A 19244-nucleotide genomic window follows, 5' to 3' on the forward strand; every position below is an offset into this window, starting at 1 on the left:
GTTTTTCCTGGAGGGCTGTGCTCAGAAGGCTGTGGAGTCTCTTGGCTCCCTGGTGCAAATGGTGGCTGGAAGACTTCCCTCCCAGCTGCTTCACAGACCCCTAGAGAGAAGGTGGAGATCTCACCTCTGAGCTCAGAACTGAAAGTGCTGCTGGGAGATCACTCTCTCCTGGTGAGCTATGAACAGAAGTCTATGGAGTCTCCCAGCTTCCCGGTGCAAATGTTAGTGGGAAGACTTCTATTCCAACCCTCAAATTCTTAACTTTCATTTCTTTACTGGCTCACCAGCATAGTTGGCTGAATCCTCAAGACTTAGACTCTGGCCTGTCTTTGCTCCTCTACACAGATTCTGGATCTCTTGGTATCTGAAAGTGTGAGTCAATTTTTTACTGCTGAGTTTGGAGAATTTAGAAGAAAACACAGTCTTTGTTCTGGTGAGTTTAAATTGAAGTTGAAAGTAGGAGGGGGTTTGAGAGGAACTGCTGGCTTCCTGCTGAGGATTGTGGGAATGAGGACCCAGAGAGAGGATGGCCTTGAGGAAGATAGCTTTTGTGGTCTGTCTGGAGAGTTGTTTTTTGTGGAGAGAGACTCCACAGTTGTTTTTTCAAACTCAGTCTTTTTGTTTCTAATATTTAACTATGAGTTGCAGCATGAATCTCCTGCTCCAACACAGACACTGTTCTCCCTCCAAAGTAGTACAGCCAGAGGGGTGTTTAAAAAGAAAGGTTTAGGATTTCTTAGAGGTAAATCTAAATAGTGGACTTACCAATGATTCTAAGGCAAATTCCCTGTGCTCTGACTCTGTGGTTGGAAGTCTTCATCTCTCTGCAGCCTCCTCTTAATGTATTTGTCCTATGAAACAGAATGAAGTCTGTAGGGAATTCCTAATGTCACTTAAAAGTCGTTACCTTTGCCTGTCCTTTCCCTTGGGCCATATGTGTAATACCTAAATCAAGATTAGCTCAGGCTAGTAATTATAGCTACAAAGAAAGATGAAACAGGAAGATTAAAATTCCAAGGACCTAATAAGACCAAGTCTAAAGAAAGACATTAGCCAGGGGTATAGCTTATTAGAGTGCAATTAGTGGGCTAGAGGAGCACTTGCAAGTTTATACCAGACCCTAATTCAATCCCAAGAAAAGGGACAGTGGATAGGGTGAAAGAAGTGGAGAAGAGAGAGAGAGAGAGAGAGAGAGAGAGAGAGAGAGAGAGAGAGAGAGAGAGAGAGAGAGAACACTGGAGGTGCACTCTCTAGAAGTGACAGCTTTTCTATTCCTATGTAGCCCAAGCTGACCTAATGGAATTGTTGTGTGTCAGTCTCCCCAGCTGCTGGAATTCTAGGTGAATATTACTGCCACAGGAGAAACAATATGGACTCCTACTTGAATTTAATGACATAAAAGGCTGAAAGATGTCTGCTGATAGAAAGATCTAGAGATCTTGAGAACCATAAAAGAAAAGAAAAAACTTGGAACAAGGAATCCAGGCTTCACCCAAACTAATATAGACACCAGAAGACACAGGTCAGGCCTTCCTGTATCCACGTTATCTTGAGGATTGTCAAGAGTCCATTCATCCTCTTTCCCTTTGTTTTGTCTTGCTTTCAATCAGTTGTGGACACCTGTATTCTGAACAGAGGAATTAACTGTCTTTACTATCATATGTTATGAGATATTAAAATGCAGAGTTTTTAAATGTGCCAATGTCTAGGGTATACATGTCAAATTGTTTCAGAGAATGCTACTTCATAAATGAAGCCTGAGACAATGTATTTGCCAGGCCTATTTGGAAAAGGAACATTTCTTCTATGACATCAGTATTTTGAAATTTCATAATTCTTAAAGAAACAATTTTAGTTGTTACCAAATTCACCTACACCAGACAAAGACCACAGACTAAAATTATAATGAAGTAAATTCACTAAATATTTTTAGTAGCTCAGTAGCTTGAAATCCAAATCAATGGCTTGTCATAGAGAAGAGGCTAGAGGAAGTGTATTTAAAGGTGGACATCACAATCAGCTCATTTGTGTGGGATGTTTAGCTGAGAAACTGTTTCATTTCCTGGCACTCAGCAGTAAATGGGTTCACAAAATCAGCATAACAGTTTTACATTTGGGGAGGAGAGTAAGGCATCAGAGTTGCAATGAACTTATCTATCAGGAATTTCAAACGGGTGCCTAGCACAAAAGGGAGCTTCCTTAGCCATTACATACTTCAATAACAACAGAAACAAGTACTGTCTGTAGATTCTTGTTTGATTTGAACAAACCTTGTTATTGTTTCTTAGGGTATTTTTTTTTAAAGATTAATATTGCTGGAATTAAGGAGCATTTGAGGGACTATGTAGAAGCATAGTGCAATGTAAACTTCCTAAAGTATATAGTGGTGATGCTAATGAGGTCTATTAATAATGGAAGAATCCCAACTAGCAATCTCTTGACACCAAACTAGGCTCCCAATAGTGGGACTGGATGGGACCAAATTGCATTCAGTTGAGTTATTGACTAACAGGATCCCATGAAGATCCTTAAACAACTAAGGCTGTTACTAAGACAACATGTTGCTCTATGTGAAATAATAGTGGTGTTTGTTGAAGATGACATTCTTTTTCCCCATTGAGTACTTTCAGTTTCTTTATCAAAAATCAAATGTTCATTCCTATGTAGGTTTATTTCTGGATCTTCTATTTGATTCTGTTAACATGTCTGTTTAAGTACCAATACCATGTGGTTTTTACCAGTATGACTCTGTAGTACAGCTTGAGGTCAATGATGGTGATACCTCCCGAAGTTCAGGATTGTTTTGGCTATCCTGAGTTTTTTGTTTTTCCATATGAAGTTGAGAATTGCTCTTGAAAGGTCTATAAAAATTGTGTTGGAATTTTGGTGGGGATTGATTTTATAAGATGGCCATTTTCACTGCTAACCCTGACTATCCATGAGCATGGCAGATCTTTCAATCTTCTGATATCATTTTCAGTTTCTTTCTTCGGGGACTTGATGCTCTTTCCATGCACATGTTTCACTGGCTTGGTTAGACTTACACCAAGATATTTTATATTGTCCATGGCTACTGAACAGGGTGTCATTTCCATTATTTCTTTCTCACAGGCGCAGCTTCTTTGACCCCCGTCAAGTGACGTTTCCACATGGACCCATCTTTGCTGAGCTCATTTTTCATGTGTAAAGAGAATCTTACTTGCATGCCTTTAATTTATTTTAGTTTTTTAATTTACATTTATTCCAAGTACTTGCCCTGCTGTGGTGAATAAAAGTGATGAAAATAAACATGCTTGTTTTATACATGATTGTAAAGACTTTCCATTGCCCTAAATTTGCTATGATATTAGCAGTGGACTTTTCATTTATGGCTTTGCAGTAAGGAAATTTACGTCTATTTATATACAGTTTTGGAAATCATACACACACACACACACACACACACACACACTTATATATATGTTCACCATAACTTGGCCAACGGGAGTTTCTTTTCTTCAGTGTGACTTGTCCATTGGTTTTTCATGCTAAACTAATGTTACATGGTGCCGGGAGAAAACTTGGTGTACTTTAAAAATAATTTTGATGTAGACTTGATTTCAGTCAGTATCATAGTGTCATGCATACCAGGAGTCACCCATTAATGTTTTTTGGCAAACTTCTGGACAAAGATAAAATCTTAACATTTACAGACATGGGCATGATTCTGTCCTGCATGTCTGTTCTGTGGAACAGCAGTCAGTTGTTTTCCATCCAGCTTCCACACCGAAGTGCACACCTCCAGCTCATGGAAGACTCAATGCACATGGACATGAGCCCTCTCCAGTCTCAGAAATAACTTTTCAGTTGTGAACTAAAGGCTGGCAAAGACTATCACTTTAAAGTAGATAATGTTGAAAATGAGGACCAGTTATCATTAAGAACAGTCAGTTTAGGAGCAGGGCAAAAGATGAATCACACATTGTAGAGGCAGAAGCAATGAACTATAAAGGCAGTCTAATTAAAGTAACACTGGCAACTTTGAAAATGTCTGTACAACCAACAGTTTCCCTTGGGAGCTTCGAAATTACACCACCTGTGGTCTAAAGGTTGAAGTGTGGTTCAGGGCCTGTGCACATTAGTGGACAGCACCTAGTAGCTGTAGAGGAAGATGCAGAGACTGAAGATGAAATGAGGAGGATGTAAAATACCAGGCATGTCTGGAAAGCGATCTACTCCCTGAGGTTCCACAAAAAAAAGTAAATCTTGATGAAGATGATGAGGATGATGAAGATAATGATGATGATGATTTTGATGAAGAAGAAACTGAATAAAAGGTTCCAGTGAAGAAATCTGTATGAGAGACCCCAGCCAAAAATTCGCAAAAATCAAACCAAAATGTAAAAGACTTAAAACCATCTATACCAAGATCAAAGAGTCAAGAGTCCTTCAAAAAACAGGGAAAAACTCCTAAAACACCAAAAGGACCTAGTTTTGTAGAAGACATTAGGCAAAAATGCAAGCAAGTATAGAAAAAGGTGGTTCCCTTCCCAAAGTGGAAGCCAAGTTTGTTATTTATGTGAAGAATTGTTTCCGGATGACTGACCGGGAGGCTATTCAAGATCTCTGGCACTGGAGGAAGTCTCTTTAAGAAAATGGTTTAAAACAGTTTGAAATATTCTGTCTTACTTCATTTCTGTAATAGTTGATATCTGGCTGTCCTTTTTATAATGCAAAGTGAGAACTTTCCCTATGGTGTTTGATAAGTGTTGTCCAGGTTCAAGTGCCAAGAAAGTGTTGTCTAAAATACCTGTTCAGCATTCAAGGATGGAACTCCACCCTTTATTTGATTTTAAGTATGTATGGAATGTTATGACAGGACACAGTAATAGTGGTGGTCAGATGTGGAAATGGTAGGAAGACAAAAATATACTTGTGAAATAAACTCAGCATTTTAATAAAGTAAAAAAAAAAAAACATTTACAGACACAAGATACCTCAGAGCCCCCAAGCAACTAGGGACATAATTCCACATACCCTTTATTCTGGCTGCCAGTTGTGTTCTAGTAGCCAGCTCTTTACTTTGGGGACCTCTATGGGTTACAGCAGGCAACACTGAAAGAAGACTCCATAGGATAATTTTCATACCTTTTCAGTGAATTGAAGACAAATGACCTTCTTCAGTGACCATCTCTATCCATCTAGTACAGAGATTAATGCAAACATAGGAGCAAACACATAAATAGTCTTTTATGAAAAGGCAATCAGAGGAATCATTGCACATGTTCATCAGGATGTGAGAGTGTTTACACTCAACATCAGCATCAGCTCTTCTGATAAGAAACTGACATTGAGAAAGCAAGTCTCCCTGACTAGTGCTGGCAATAGAAGAGTGGACAGAGGATTGAGAGGTTTGGTGCTTTTGACACTGGTACTTGGGAAAAACAGGGAGGATAAAAGGGAGATTACACAAGGTTGTTGTCAGGAAACTCTTGCTTCTCTTCAGTAAAAGGGGGAGAACATTCCTGTACATCAAATTTGTCATGTGGGATGACCTAAAGGCATAGCACCTGAAGAATGACAAAGTACTACTTGCTATGTCACCAAACCTCCTTCCATGTCTCTTCCTTTGTCCTTTTAACTTGTCATTGTGGTCCTTCTTTGACCTCTGCACAGGGTTCACTCTGATCCTCCACTTCTTACTTGGTTCTTTTCCTCATCTGTATCACACAGGCACCAGTGCAGAAGTGTGAGGAGTCAGGAGAGGTAGACACAGGATCACAGCAACTATGGCCTCATTAGTCCTGGAGATGATAAAGGAAGAGGTGACCTGTCCTATCTGTCTGGAGCTACTGAAGGAACCCGTGAGTGCTGACTGCAACCACAGCTTCTGTCGAGCCTGAATCACACTCAACTATGAGTCCAACAGAAACACAGAAGGGGAGGGTACCTGCCCAGTGTGCCGAGTTCCTTACACATTTGGGAATCTGAGGCCTAATCAACATGTGGCCAACATAGTAAAGAGGATCGAGGGGTTCAAGTCCATTCCAGAGGAGGAGCAGAAGGTGAATGTCTGTGAACAACATGGAGAGAAACTCCAGCTCTTCTGTAGGAACGATATGATGGCCATCTGCTGGCTTTGTGAGCGATCTCAAGAACACCATGGTCAGCAGACAGATCTCGTTGAAGAGGTGAAGCATGAGTACAAGGTAAGGAGCATAATGATACAGGAAACAAAACAAAATACAGTACCAGATGGGAAAGTCCCACGTTTTCTGACAGGGTACTTACCTGAGCATTATACACTTGTAACTTGATATGTCATTCTGTACTGTTCTACATTTTGACTCCTAAAAAAACATGATGATTTATTCCATGGAAGCAGAAGAGAATCTACCTCAACTACAATTACTAAGATACAAAAATAATATTTTGGAACTGTTTCTTTAAATTGAGTTGATGTCAAGGAAAGCCAAATCAGTAGAACATGTGCTGTCTTCTGTGTTTATATCCTTTCAATGTTAATGTCAGATTCATTCAAAGGACCTAACATGCCATCTAGTGACTTTCTACAGTGGGGTTAACAAGCACATGACACACAGCAGTGAAGAGAATGTGCATGTGGGAGCTGAAACATCAGGCAGGAGATGAGGCTTTCCGTAATAAAAAACAGCATCAAGTTCTGGGCATGAACTTTGCTTTCGATTGTTTATTTTTGAGACCAAATATAAACTCACAGAGACTGTGGCTGCATGCACAGGGTCTGAAAGGGGCTGCACCAGATGGAATTCTGGAACAGGAAGGAGAAGTGCACATATGACCCACCCCTAACCCCGAAGCAATCTGTAATTGATCGCTACTTGAACTGAAGAGTTACTTTTCTTCAATGGAGTCACAATGGGGAAAGAAACCATTCTGAAGGAAAGTCCCATGCCCAGCAATGGATGGACAGCCAGCACAAGTGTACCAAGCCCTTATTAGGAGGTTCTTTCTCTGATAATGTTGTCAGGACTTTTCTTTTCCTTTTACTGTTTAGAACCTCCTTGGATTTTTAACATGGCTTGAGTTTTTATGAGATTCCCATGTGTTCAAAACATATGCACTTCATCAATATGCACTTCTTGTGATTTCTTTTCTTTAGCTATTTTAATGGTTTTGTCATATTCCAGTGTGTTTGCTTATTTCTCTTCTTGTATTTTCTTTGATTCTGTTGTTATTATTTCCATGCCCCTTTGCTTTCTTTTTAAACTATTTATTGGATCTTTGTGAATTTTACATCATGTACTCCAACCCCACTCATCTCTGTCTCCATTCATACGTGCCCTTCAGTCTAGCAACCTCCCCACTAACAGTGAAAACCCCATTGTGAAAGGTGTACTGTGTCACCCTGGGCCCTACAGTGTACACTTTAGTCCACAATTCTTTGCTTCTAAATGTTCATTGCAGTGAGTCATAGATCTGGTCTGAGGCTTCTGCTACTTAATCACTACTAGAACCTCACTAGCACTCCTCTCAGATATCCTATTGTTACCCTGTGTCAAGGTGATCCTGTAGTATTGGATCTCTATGACTGGTCCCTTCTTCTGCTCTGGCAGTTCATTGATGGGGTAGATGCTGCAGTGGGGAATTCTAAGCCCTGGGTCTTGGCCTGAGCAGTATCTAAGCCACGGGCTCTCGCACACCTTTGAGGCCCACTCACCATGGATCCCAGGAACCAGAATCTGCTCTACCCTGCTGCCTGTATGAGGAATAGGGCCTGCTCTCCCATGTTTTTCAGCTGGTGAGGTAAAAGACATGACCAGTTCTCACGCTATCATGACCCTGGTGCCAGTTCTTCTGACTGTCAAAGATGGCAAAGGATAAGGGGAGAAGGGTGTCTCTCCCTTGTCTACATCACTGCCCAACAGTCAAGCAGGAGGGCTCTTCTGCATTCACACGCTTAGGGCCTGCTAACCAGCACCCCCTTCCCCCCATATCCATGGCCAGCTCCACTGTGCTGCTCAAGAAAGTTACAAGATCTACTCTCCCAAGTGCTCCAGAGAACAGGTTCCTCTGTTTTCTAACAGGAGACACAAGGGTGTGGATATGAAGGGAGGGGAGGTGGTGAGGAACCTGGAGGAGTAATGAGGGAAAAAACTAAATCAGAACGTATTGTGTGGGGCTAGAGAGATGACTGAGCACTTAAAAGCGCCAGGTGTTCTTCCAGAGCTCCTGAGTTCGATTCCTGCCACCACATGGTGTCTCACAGCCATCTATAATAGGATCTGATGCTTTCTTCTATTATGTAGGCATACATGCAAAGAGAGCACTCATATACTTAAATAAATAAAACTTTTTTTAAAACATGCCTTGAAATATGTATTGTATGAAAAGTCATTTTCAGTGAAAAAAAGAAAGATAACTACAAAAACTGCAGTTATAAATAAAAAACAAGGAAAAGAAAAAAGAATGTTCATGTGAGCAGTTGATGTACAGGTTTTAAACTCATAGCCCTGGCAGCTGATGCTCGTGGATCTCTGAGTTTCAGGAGTGTGCTTGTCTACACAGTAACTACAGGAAAGCCAGGGCTACACTACATGGTGGAGTTTGTTTTTTTAAAAAAAAGTGCAGATATCAAATATCACATAGTAGGGAATATTTAACGGAGTTCTAGGAGAAGAGGAGGAAAGTGGATGAAGCACATTGTGTGAGTGTTTAAGTTAAGGCACTGTGCTTAGGAGAATAAAGATTTCCTGGTGTCACACAGCAAGTAAGTGGGCAGGGTCATTAGTATGCCTACAGGTCTACAGTTAATAGTCTACATTCCCTCTTCCTGCTCAGAATTCTCTGGAGAGATCACAAATATCTATGCTTAGAATGATAGGGAGTCAGTGTGGGTCAGAAATCAAAGGTTTTAAAATATGAAAGTCAATTTTTTGCTTCTAGAAGTCATACCTTTAGACTGACACAGCCCCAAACTGTTCCCCCCAAAAGAAGAACGTTCCAAGCTCCAACTCTGAAAGGCAAGCATATCAAGGGGAGGACAACTAAATGCCGTGATTCTGTGTATGATTATGGGTGTGGCTTGACTGCATATAGAAGCAAGTAAGGTTTCTGAATATGGGTGGAGGGACAGAGAAGAGTAGATACTGTATCCCTATGATGTCATTGAATATGATGGGAATTCTTCATTCATCCCATCCTATATCAAGTTCCAAACCTTCTACTTATTTGGAAAAGAAATGGATTTAATGGTTTGATTCCTTTGCTTGTACTTACTGCTGTAAACTTTCATTATTTCAGGGCTTGTGGATGTCCAGCAATACTGGGGTAAGGAGAAAACACAACATCATGAGGCCCTCTCCTTTCAATGTCTTCCAGAGTATAATTCTCTGTTCGGTCTCATGTTTCATGTTGTTACTTCCAATATGCACAGTAATATGCCTTTCCTTAAGTTCAAACAAGGCTTCTCCACATTTCCTTTCTCTTTCTCCTTATGCTATTGTTGCTTAAGTTAAAAATAAGGTTGTACCTTGTATTTAATCTGACTCAGAACATATATGTCTCATTTTTCTGCAGTCCATGTGACTCTAGGTGAAAGCAACCAGGCAATCATTGCCATTAACAAAGAAAAAAGACAAATACAACATATAAGTTACTATAGGAGGAATCTTCATGTTTCTGAGACCTTCCATTTGGGTGTCCTTGGATATCCAGCTATTCAGTCAGGGAAACATTACTGGGAAGTAGAAGTGTCTACAAGTAATGCCTGGCTGCTCGGATTAAATGATGGAAGGTGTGCTCAACCCAGCTTCATCCAATGGGACCTCATCCAACGGGACCTCATCCAATGGGTACAATGGGCTTCAAAATGCAACATAATTCTAATGTTAAACAAAATGGAATGTACCAACCTAAATATGGCTACTGGATTATAGGGACGGAGAATAAGTCTGAATACAAGGCCTTTGATGAGTGTTCTGTCACCCACAATTCCAGTGTCATGGCACTCTCTCTGCCTGTTCCTCCCAGGCATGTCGGGGTTTTCCTGAACCAGGAAGCTTGCACTCTCTCATTTTATGATGTTTATAACTATGGAGCTCTCATCTATAGGTTTTTGACCCTGCCTTGCCTCATGCAGTCTATCCATATTTTAATCCTATGGAATGTTCAGAGCCACTGACAGTATGCAGACCACCCTCCTAAACCCTCACCTCTATCTGTGCAGTGCCTGCATGTCTAGTGTGCCTCATGTGCCAAAACTCCCCTGCATCATTCTAACTTTTTTTTGTCTTGGGCCCTTTTTTTAATAACCTTCATTTTGAACTACAAACTGGATCATTTCCTTGATTTACTTGCTTCTCTACTCACAGGATGATTACTGTCATTTGTCATTTGCCATATTCCCAAAGAAAATTGTTGCTCCCTCACAAAGGGAATTAGAGCCTCTGCCAATACCATATCTATAGGAACACAGTCAAAAGAATGACTCATGGAGAACATGGTTCTCTGCAAAAACAACATATGCTTTCAGTTTGTAAGACATGGTTATTCTTGTTGGATGTCAGAACACAGCTACAGAACCCATTCCTGTAAAAGGATATACTGGGTGCTGGCCTCCATGTACTCTGATTCTGAATATGGGCTTGTGCCTTGATTCCATGTTTTCCAAGATATAATCTATAGTATGGTTCCAGACAATTGTGCTTATATGATCTGTCCTGAGACAGTTGTAGGAAAGATTTGTTAAAATTTTGTTTGTTCTTACTGGTATGTATTTGCATGTTTTTCTGAACTCAAAAAACCTTCCTGCTTTCTTTTGAACATTCATGTTTAAAAGTACACTGAAACTGATATAAAGTTGTCTGCAGCGTTAGATTATAGTGCCCCCATTCTTTAAGGACTTCAAACCCCAGGACTAACAGACAGAACTATCTAGGTCCACAATGGTAGACACACCTTCCTTTTTGTAGATGCCAAAGACAGAAGTCAGGGCTTTGTGAGTGCTTATAAGTTGCTTTACTACCCAGTTACTTGCCTCACCTCTGTCAGGTATCCACAAACTTATTCTTTCTGTCACTGATAAAAGAGGAAAGAAAGTTCTTTCCCAGCTTGTATAACACTTTAGAAAATTTGTGTAGCAATCCTTTGCTAAGGAACGGCCTTAGCAGAAGGTCAGTATAACCACAATGCTTGAATTTCATCAAAGAGTTAAGAAGGAAACTTCTCAAATGATATCCACTAAGACCATGTGTTTAGAGTTTCCAGGTTCTGATCCTGCCTCTCCACATAGCAGTTCAACCCTGAATAACATCCTCTCAAGACTGTGTTTGCTTGGTTTTTTTCTTTTCTTTAATTTTTCTTTTTTTGTTTTTGGTAAAATAGTACATCGATATTGCAGGTCATTGTAGAAAAATGAATTTGAAATCTTTAGAGGCTCTGAGAGTAAAATCCCTTTCCTCTTAGAGTGATGAACTGAGTTCACTCACTCAGACTCTCTTAACTAAAGCAGGCAGCCCACTCCATCAGTTTATCCCCTCACTTCACAAATATGCTACAGAACACCTAGGGTGAAACAGGTACACAAATGAAAAGGGATTGTGTAATTTTATTAAGAAGAAGAAGTTCAATACTTATAATGTATCCACTGAACACTCAGTAGGTGGTGGTTGTGCTAATTACTGAGTAGATGTGCTGTACTGATGTTCTATGTGACACTGTGTGACTGGGGAAGCTAAGATATACCTCTTCTCTTGTTTTGCAAACTGCCATCAATACTACTCTAATATGTTGTAGATCTCTATGATTTTGTTGTTGTTGTTGTTGTTGTTTTCCCACTTATTTTTTGAGAGGATATTTGTTCGGCTATATTCATTATCAAGTAAGATCAATTCTATGATTTTCAATTTCACAGTGAATGATACTGACAAAGATACCCACAACCATACCTTCTGTTATGTTGTGAAATATAAACAATAGAATGTTTCTAGGAACTCATACTGCTTCTAGCATGTAACAGGCATCCACTATGGTCTCTATGTTTTCCTCCCTTTTGATGTGACCATAATAAAGTATCATTAGTATGACAAACATATGTTGCCATGATGGTTTTGATACAATCCCAGCACTCAGAAGACAAAGACAAGAAGATTTCTGTGCATCTGGAGTCAGGCTCAGTTACACAGGATGAATTCGCTTTGGTTTGGGTTGGGTTGCTTTGCTTTTATGTTGAGGTTTACAATACATAGCAATAGACCAAACTCAACACCCTTAAAGGAGAATGTGCAAGGCTGTAGATAATCAAGGAGGTTCAAGAGGCCAATGTTAAGAGTTACTGGGGAATCAGAGATAATTTAAAGATTCATATTGACATAAACAGACAGAAACACAAAGGATACATCATGGGTTGTGGTTCCCAGAGAAGTTGAAGCCCTAGTGCCACAGAAGACTAGAGGGATCTCTTCAGAGCAGGCAGGCAGGCAAGACTCTTTTTCTACCTTTTACCATGGGGTGAGTTCTCAGCAGGATCCTACAGCTCAGCAGCTCTCTGATGTCCAGGCAGGAGTCCTAGAAGTGATGTGACACAAGATATGCCAACCTCCTTTGGAAATTCGCTGAGGTTAGTACAGCTCCTGAAAAACAGCGGACTCAGTTCCCCTTAGAGCACCTTCTCTGTGAGAGGAGTAGAGGGAGCACTTACAGGGCAGAAAGTACAATCCAGATTCTAGCATCACACGCTGGCAGAGTATGCAGCAGACCATTCAAAACCTTCACATTGCTTCAGGCATCAAGGAAATGCAAACCAAAATGACCCTGAGATTCCACCTCACACCAGTCAGAATGGCTAAGATGGAAGATGCAGGTGACAGCAGATATTGAAGAGGATGTGGAGAAAAGGGAATACTCCACCATTGCTGGTGGGATTTCAAACTGGTACAACCACTTTGGAATTCAATCTAGCAGTTCCTCAGAAAACTGGAAATAGTTCCACCTGAAGACACAGCTATACCACTCCTCGACATAAACCTAAAAGATACTCCAACATATAACAAGGGTACATGCTCCACTATGTTCATAGCAGCCTTATTTCTAATAGCCAAAAGCTAGAAACAGCCCAGATGTCTCTCCACAGAAGAATGGATAGAGAAAATGTGGTACATTTACACAATGGAGAAGTACTCAGATATTAAAAACAATGACTTCATAAAATTCGAAGGCAAATGTATGGAACTAGAAACTACCATCCTGAGTGAGGTAACCCAGACACAAAGGAACACACATGATAACTCACTGATAAGTGCATATTACCCCAAAGGCTCAAAGTACCTGTAATATAACCCACAAACCATTACCAGTGTAAGAAGAGAGACCAAATTGTAGATGTTTCAGTCCTACATAGAAAGAGGAACAAAATAATCACAGGAAGTAGAGGGAAGAAGGAACCTGGGAGGGAGAAAGGAGAGGGAGGAAAAAGGGGGCAGAATCAGATATCAGAGGGGAAAGAAAGAGTGAGGGTCAGGAAATTGAATAGTAGTATGTAGCAGTGGGGGATGGAGCCCTAGAGGTAGCCACTAGAAAGTCCCAGATGGGAAGGAAGTGAAAGATTCCCAGGACCCCACAGGGATGACTTTAGTCTAAATACCCAACAAAGATACCATAAGAACTGTAGAAACCACCTTCAGTAGATAGACAAGGCTCTTAGTTAACGGATGGGACCACCCACCCATCTCAAAAATTGTTTAACCCAGAAATATTCCTGTACATAGGAAAGACAGGGACAAAAATGGAACAGAGCCTAAAGGAAAGGACATCCAGAGACCAACCCACATAGGGATCCATCCCATCTGCAGACGCCAAACCCCACACTATTGCTGATACCAACAAGCACTTGCAGACAGGAGTCTGGTATGGCTGCTCCCTGAGAGGTTCTACAAGCACCTGAGTAATACAGATACACATACTCCCAGCCAGCCATAGTACTGAGCCCAGGAAGAGCTAGGGGAAGGACTGAAGGAGCTGAAGGGAATTGCAGCCCCATAGGAAGAACAGTATCAACTAACTGGACCACCCCGAGCTCCCAGAAACTAAACCACCAACCAAAGATTATACATGGAGGCATAGATGGCTCCAGATACAAGGGCAGCAGAGAATGGGATTTTCTGACATCCATGGGAGGGGAGGCCCTTGATCCTGGGAGGCCTGATGCCCCGGTATAGAGGGATACTAGAGTGGTGAGGCAGGAGTGGATGAGTATGAGGAGTAGTACCCTTATAAAGGCAAAGGGGAGGGGGCCAGTGAGATAGTATGGAGGTTTGTGGAGAGGTAACCAAGAAGGGAGATATCACAACAAATGTAAATGAATAAAATGATTAATAAAAAAGAAAGAAAAGGATTAAATAACAGGTTTTTCTACTTACTATATTGTTTTCCACTGTTTGATTTCAATCATATTGAATCTGCTCCAGCTCCCATAGAAGGTTTCAAGAAGACTGACCAAAGCACAAAAGAACCAGGGCAAGAAGCACAAGCCACAAGGAGAGCTACTGCATGTTTGTATACAAAGTGCTGAAGCAGATGCAACTGGCTACTGGCATCTCATCCAAGGCCATGGGCACAGTTAACTCGTCTGTCAATGACATCTTTGAGCACATTGCAAACAAGGCTTCTCACCTGGTACATTACAGCAAGAGCTCTTTAATCACATCAACAGAGATCCAGATGGTGTTGTGCCTCCTACTATCCAGACAACTGGCTAAGCATACCAGCAAGGCTGTCACCAGCACAAAGTAGAAGGGCCCCTGGGTGAGGCACTCTCTGGCTCTTTTGATCTTTAAGGGCTGTTGCAGTCACCCTCTCAAATCAGGAGAGCTTTGTTTTACATTTTGTTTTTCATTAGTTTCTACTTCCTATTCCAAAGTTACTTTAAGGGTCTTGGAAAAGGTACACTTCAGAAGTTTTAAGCCTTTGTGGTTTTGAGTTCCCCTGTATGTATCTGGTTTGCAGTTAGCTACCCCCTACTTAGTTTCTTGGAGTTCTTTTTAGACTAGGATAATAGAGGTGGGTCTCTGGGCCACACTTCCTTGTGCGAGACTATTGTTTCCAGGAGCCTTTTATTTGTAGACCTAAAGAGAGATAGTTTCCTTAGCTTGGCGATTAGATGGCCCCAGAACACAGCTAAGTCTGGGTAGACGAATTCTGGGTACAGCCCATCTACAATTGAAACCCCTCTGTCCCTTTACTTGATGTGTCCTAGGCACCAGAGGTTGCGGGTACTTAGGGCGCTGTCCCTCTAACTTACTGATTTACAAACAAGAACATTCCACATTGCTATGGATTTGGTAGAAGTCTGTTGTGGTTCTTGATCAGGCTTTACAACCCATGCTGGTGGCCTGCTTCATTTGTTTTGTTCTGTTTTTTGTTTTTGTTTTTCCATTTAATACTTTGTGTTAACCACTGCAGTGCAGATAGGTTATGGAGTGGAATAGTGAAGTTAATAGAAGCTAAATGTGTTGGTCCACTGGCCAACCCCTGGCCCAACACCATCCACTTTTGTCTCCTACCTGAAAACAATGGTCTTGGTTTTCTTTTGTGGAGTGTAGCTCCACATTTTTCCCTTGACGTCTTGATTTTTTTGGTGAAGATACTTGATGGTCTGATCACTTTCTCCATTCTGTTTTATGGTAAGGGCTTCTGTAGCTTATTGCAGGAGCTTTGTGAATCGAAGAAAGGGGCTCTAGACATTGTCATAGATAGAATAAATCCTGTTACAGCATGTTCATTTCAAGTGTGTAGACACTATTATTATTATTAATAATGTTATCAATTAATTTCAAAAATGAATAAGATCTGTAGTATAAATTCAAAGATGTTTTTACTTTTATCAAAATATGAATCCATGTTTATATTTAATAAAAAATAAGCACTTAAGTTCATGTATCTCTTGAGTTCTCTGTATAATATTGCTTCCATAATCATGCACCATAGGAAATCCTTTCCTCTATTAGAAATAAATGTTGGTCTGGGGAGATGGCTCAGCAGGTAGAGCACTGGCTGCTCTTCTGAAGGTCTTGAGTTCGAATCCAAGCAACCACATTGTGACTCACAACCACCTAAGGGAGAGACAGGTGATGGTGACTACACAGATTTCTCCATTGTTCCCACACATAACCGACATTCTTTAATTAACTTATTTTCTTTCTTTTTCCCTTTCTGTCTCCCTTTCTTTTCTCTTTGGCAAGTTTCATGTATTTCCCATTCTGTCCTGATGTCAGTCACCATGGCTGAGTATGGCCTGTGAGCTCCTGATCCTCTTGCAGCCAGCTGCAAAGCAGGGGGATCCTGTGCTGGTTTGAATAAGAATGTCCCTAGGGCTAATAACATTGAATACTAGGTTCTTAGTTAGCAGGACTACTGGGGAAAGATTAGGAGTGTAGCATAATTGGAGAAGGTATGACACTGGCACATGCTTTCAGGATTCTGTAGATTCTGACACTACCACCATTCTCTTTCTGCCTCAGGCTTGTGTCTAGTTTGTGTGTCAAGTTGTGACTTCTCACTTCCTGCTCCAGCACATTGTGCCCCAGTCTGTCATCATGCAACCCACTGTGAACTCTTTTTCTTTCTTTTTTTATTTGATATATTCTTTTATTACATTTCAAATGATTTCCCCTTTCCTGGCTCCCCACTCCCCGAAAGTCCCATAAGCCCTCTTCCCTCCCCCTGTTCCCCCCATCTACCCACTGTTCTGGTATTCCCCTACACTGCTGCACTGAGCCTTTCTAGAACCAGGGGCCACTCCTTCCTTCTTCTTGGACATCATTTGATATGTGGATTATGTCTTGGGTATTCCAAGCTTCTAGGCTAATATCCGCTTATCAGTGAGTGCATACCATGAGTGTTCTTTTGAAACTGGGTTACCTCATTTAGGATGATGTTTTCCAGCTCCATCCATTTGTGTAAGAATTTCATAAGTTCATTGTTTCTAATAGCTGAATAGTACTCTATTGTTTATATATACCACATTTTTTGTATCCATTCCTCTGTTGAGGGACATCTGTGTTCTTTCCAGCTTCTGGCTATTATAAATAGGGCTGCTATGAACAAAGTGGAGCATGTATCCTTATTGCATGCTGGGGAATCCTCTGGGTATATGCCCCTGAGCAGTATAGCGGGGTCCTCTAGAATTATAACTTCTTGAGTTCTTTGTATATATTGGATATTAGCCCTCTGTCAGATGTAGGATTGGTGAAGATCTTTTCCCAATTAGTTGGTTGCCGATATATCCTTTTGACAGTATCCTTTGCCTTACAGAATCTTTGTAATTTTATGAGGTCACATTTGTCAATTCTTATTCTTAGAGCATAAGCTATTGGTGTTCTGTTCAGGAACTTTTCCCCTGTGCCCATGTCCTCAAGGGTCTTCCCTAGTTTCTTTTCTATTAGTTTCAGTGTGTCTGGTTTTATGTGGAGGTCCTTGATCCACTTGGAGTTGAGCTTATTACAAGGGGATAAGAATGGATCAATTCGCATTCTTCTGCATGCTGACCTCCAATTGAACCAGCACCATTTGCTAAAAAGGCTATCCTTTTTTCCACTGGATGTTTTCTGCTCCTTTGTTGAAGATCAAGTGACCATAGATATGCGGGTTCAGTTCTGGGTCTTCAATCCTATTCCATTGATCCATCTGCCTGTCACTGTGCCAATACCATGCAGTTTTTAACACTATTGCTCTGTAGCATTGCCTGAGGTCCAGGATACTGATTCCCCCAGAAGTTCTTTTACTGTTGAGAACTGCTTTAGCTATCCTGGTCGTGAACTCTAACACAGTGGGACTGTGAACCCCCCAAAAAAGACTTTCCTTACAACTAGTCACAGTCATGGTGTTTATCAGAGCAGTAGAAGAGTAACTAAGACAGACTACATGCTTTTGTCAGTCAGCACACATGCTTTTGTTCAGTGCTGAGGCCCATCATTGGGCTCCATAATGCTGGGCAAACACTACTCTCAGAGAAGTCCATTCACAGCCCTACAGATTTCTACCTTCTACTCAGGGACTGCTGCATCAGTACTACAGGTCTTTAATACAAATCCTAAATCAAATGGGACCTCGTGAGACATTCTGGTGAGGGACTCCTGGAAGGGGGAAATGAATGGATGGATCAGATCAGCACTGTGAAAGGACTAGGTCTGTTCAGTCACAGAACACATAATCTGGAGGAGACCATGGGGCAGCTAGAGCGCCCTCTGCAGCTCACCACTCTATCTGCTGTGAGTGTGCTGAGGGGTTTCTGCCTGGTTCCGCGCATGACTCCTCCCATCCTGTCCATGTTGGGTCTGAAATCTTGCTTGTGTGGCAGCTTCACTGAACTACAACCTCCTTCCTGTTCTCATCCTGTAAGAATAAAGCTCCAACCTCAAGGCAACACTGTAGCTTTCTGTCCCCAGCCTTGGTTTTCTTTCCCTTTGGGCCACACGTGTCACCAAGGCAACACCCAGCCAGGAGCTCAGGTGAGGAAGAAACCATGGGGAAGGCTTTCTTTCCAGCTTTGCAGAGGTTCGGGAACTTTGTGCGTGATTGTATCGTGATTCTGAACCAGTGACATAACAAGTTCCTGTAGCTCTGAAAAATGCCCCAAGCTCCTGGAAGGCAGAGCTGACCCCAGGCAGCTGAGTCCCTCTGGTGGTAAAACACCAGTTAATGATGTGGCAATACCCCATTGGTTGGTAGTTCTGTAGTTTCTTTTTCCCAGTTCCAACCTTTGAAGTCTTAACTTTCATTTCTCTCCTGCCTCACCACAGGACGAGCATAGTTGGCTGAATCCTCAGGTCTTAGACTCTGGCCTGTGTTTGCTCCTGTCCACAGATTCTGGGTCTCTGGCTGGGTATCTGAAGGTGTGAGTCAATTTTCGACTGCCAAGTTTGAAGGAATTTAGAAGAAAACACAGTCTTTGTTCTGGTGAGTTTCAGTTGAAGTTGAGAAGGGGGAGGGAGTAAGACGGAAACTGCTGGCTTCCTGCTGATTATTCTGGGGGCATGGCGGGGGGGGGGGGGGGGGTAAGGAGCCAGAGACAGGGCAGCCTTGAGGAAAACAGCTTTCATGGTCTGGAGAGGTCCAGTTATTTTTCCAAAAAAACTTTGGTCTTTTTTCTAATCTTGAATTATGAGTTGCAGCATGAATCTCCTGCACCAACACAGACACTGCTCTCCCTCCAAAGAAGGAGTACAGCCAGAGAGGTGTTGGAAAACAAAAGTTTAAGATTTCTCTGAGTAATGGTAGATTTGCCCATG

General features: G+C 41.5%; 1 protein-coding gene and 2 pseudogenes across 5 annotated transcripts in view; all 3 read left to right on the forward strand.

Moving 5' to 3' along the window:
* Nucleotides 1–401: 401 nt before the first annotated feature.
* The window catches only part of LOC127663948 (tripartite motif-containing protein 30A-like), a 131662-nt gene continuing 112819 nt past the window's right edge, over nt 402–19244 (forward strand). For 2 of the 5 annotated variants that reach the window (XR_007973070.1, XM_052155791.1), the window contains exon 1: nt 18738–18912. The gene's annotated coding sequence lies outside the window, so the exon portion shown is untranslated. Of the gene's footprint in view, nt 434–6012; nt 6045–18337; nt 18465–18737; nt 18913–19244 lie in introns of those variants that run through there. The other 3 variants (XM_052155780.1, XM_052155802.1, XM_052155810.1) reach the window with 3 other exon arrangements.
* Nucleotides 3788–4750, forward strand: LOC127664051 (nucleophosmin-like; annotated as a pseudogene).
* Nucleotides 5759–10447, forward strand: LOC127682944 (tripartite motif-containing protein 30A-like; annotated as a pseudogene).

Source organism: Apodemus sylvaticus, chromosome 1 (genome assembly GCF_947179515.1).
Source record: "Apodemus sylvaticus chromosome 1, mApoSyl1.1, whole genome shotgun sequence".
NCBI classification, from domain to species: domain Eukaryota; kingdom Metazoa; phylum Chordata; class Mammalia; order Rodentia; family Muridae; genus Apodemus; species Apodemus sylvaticus.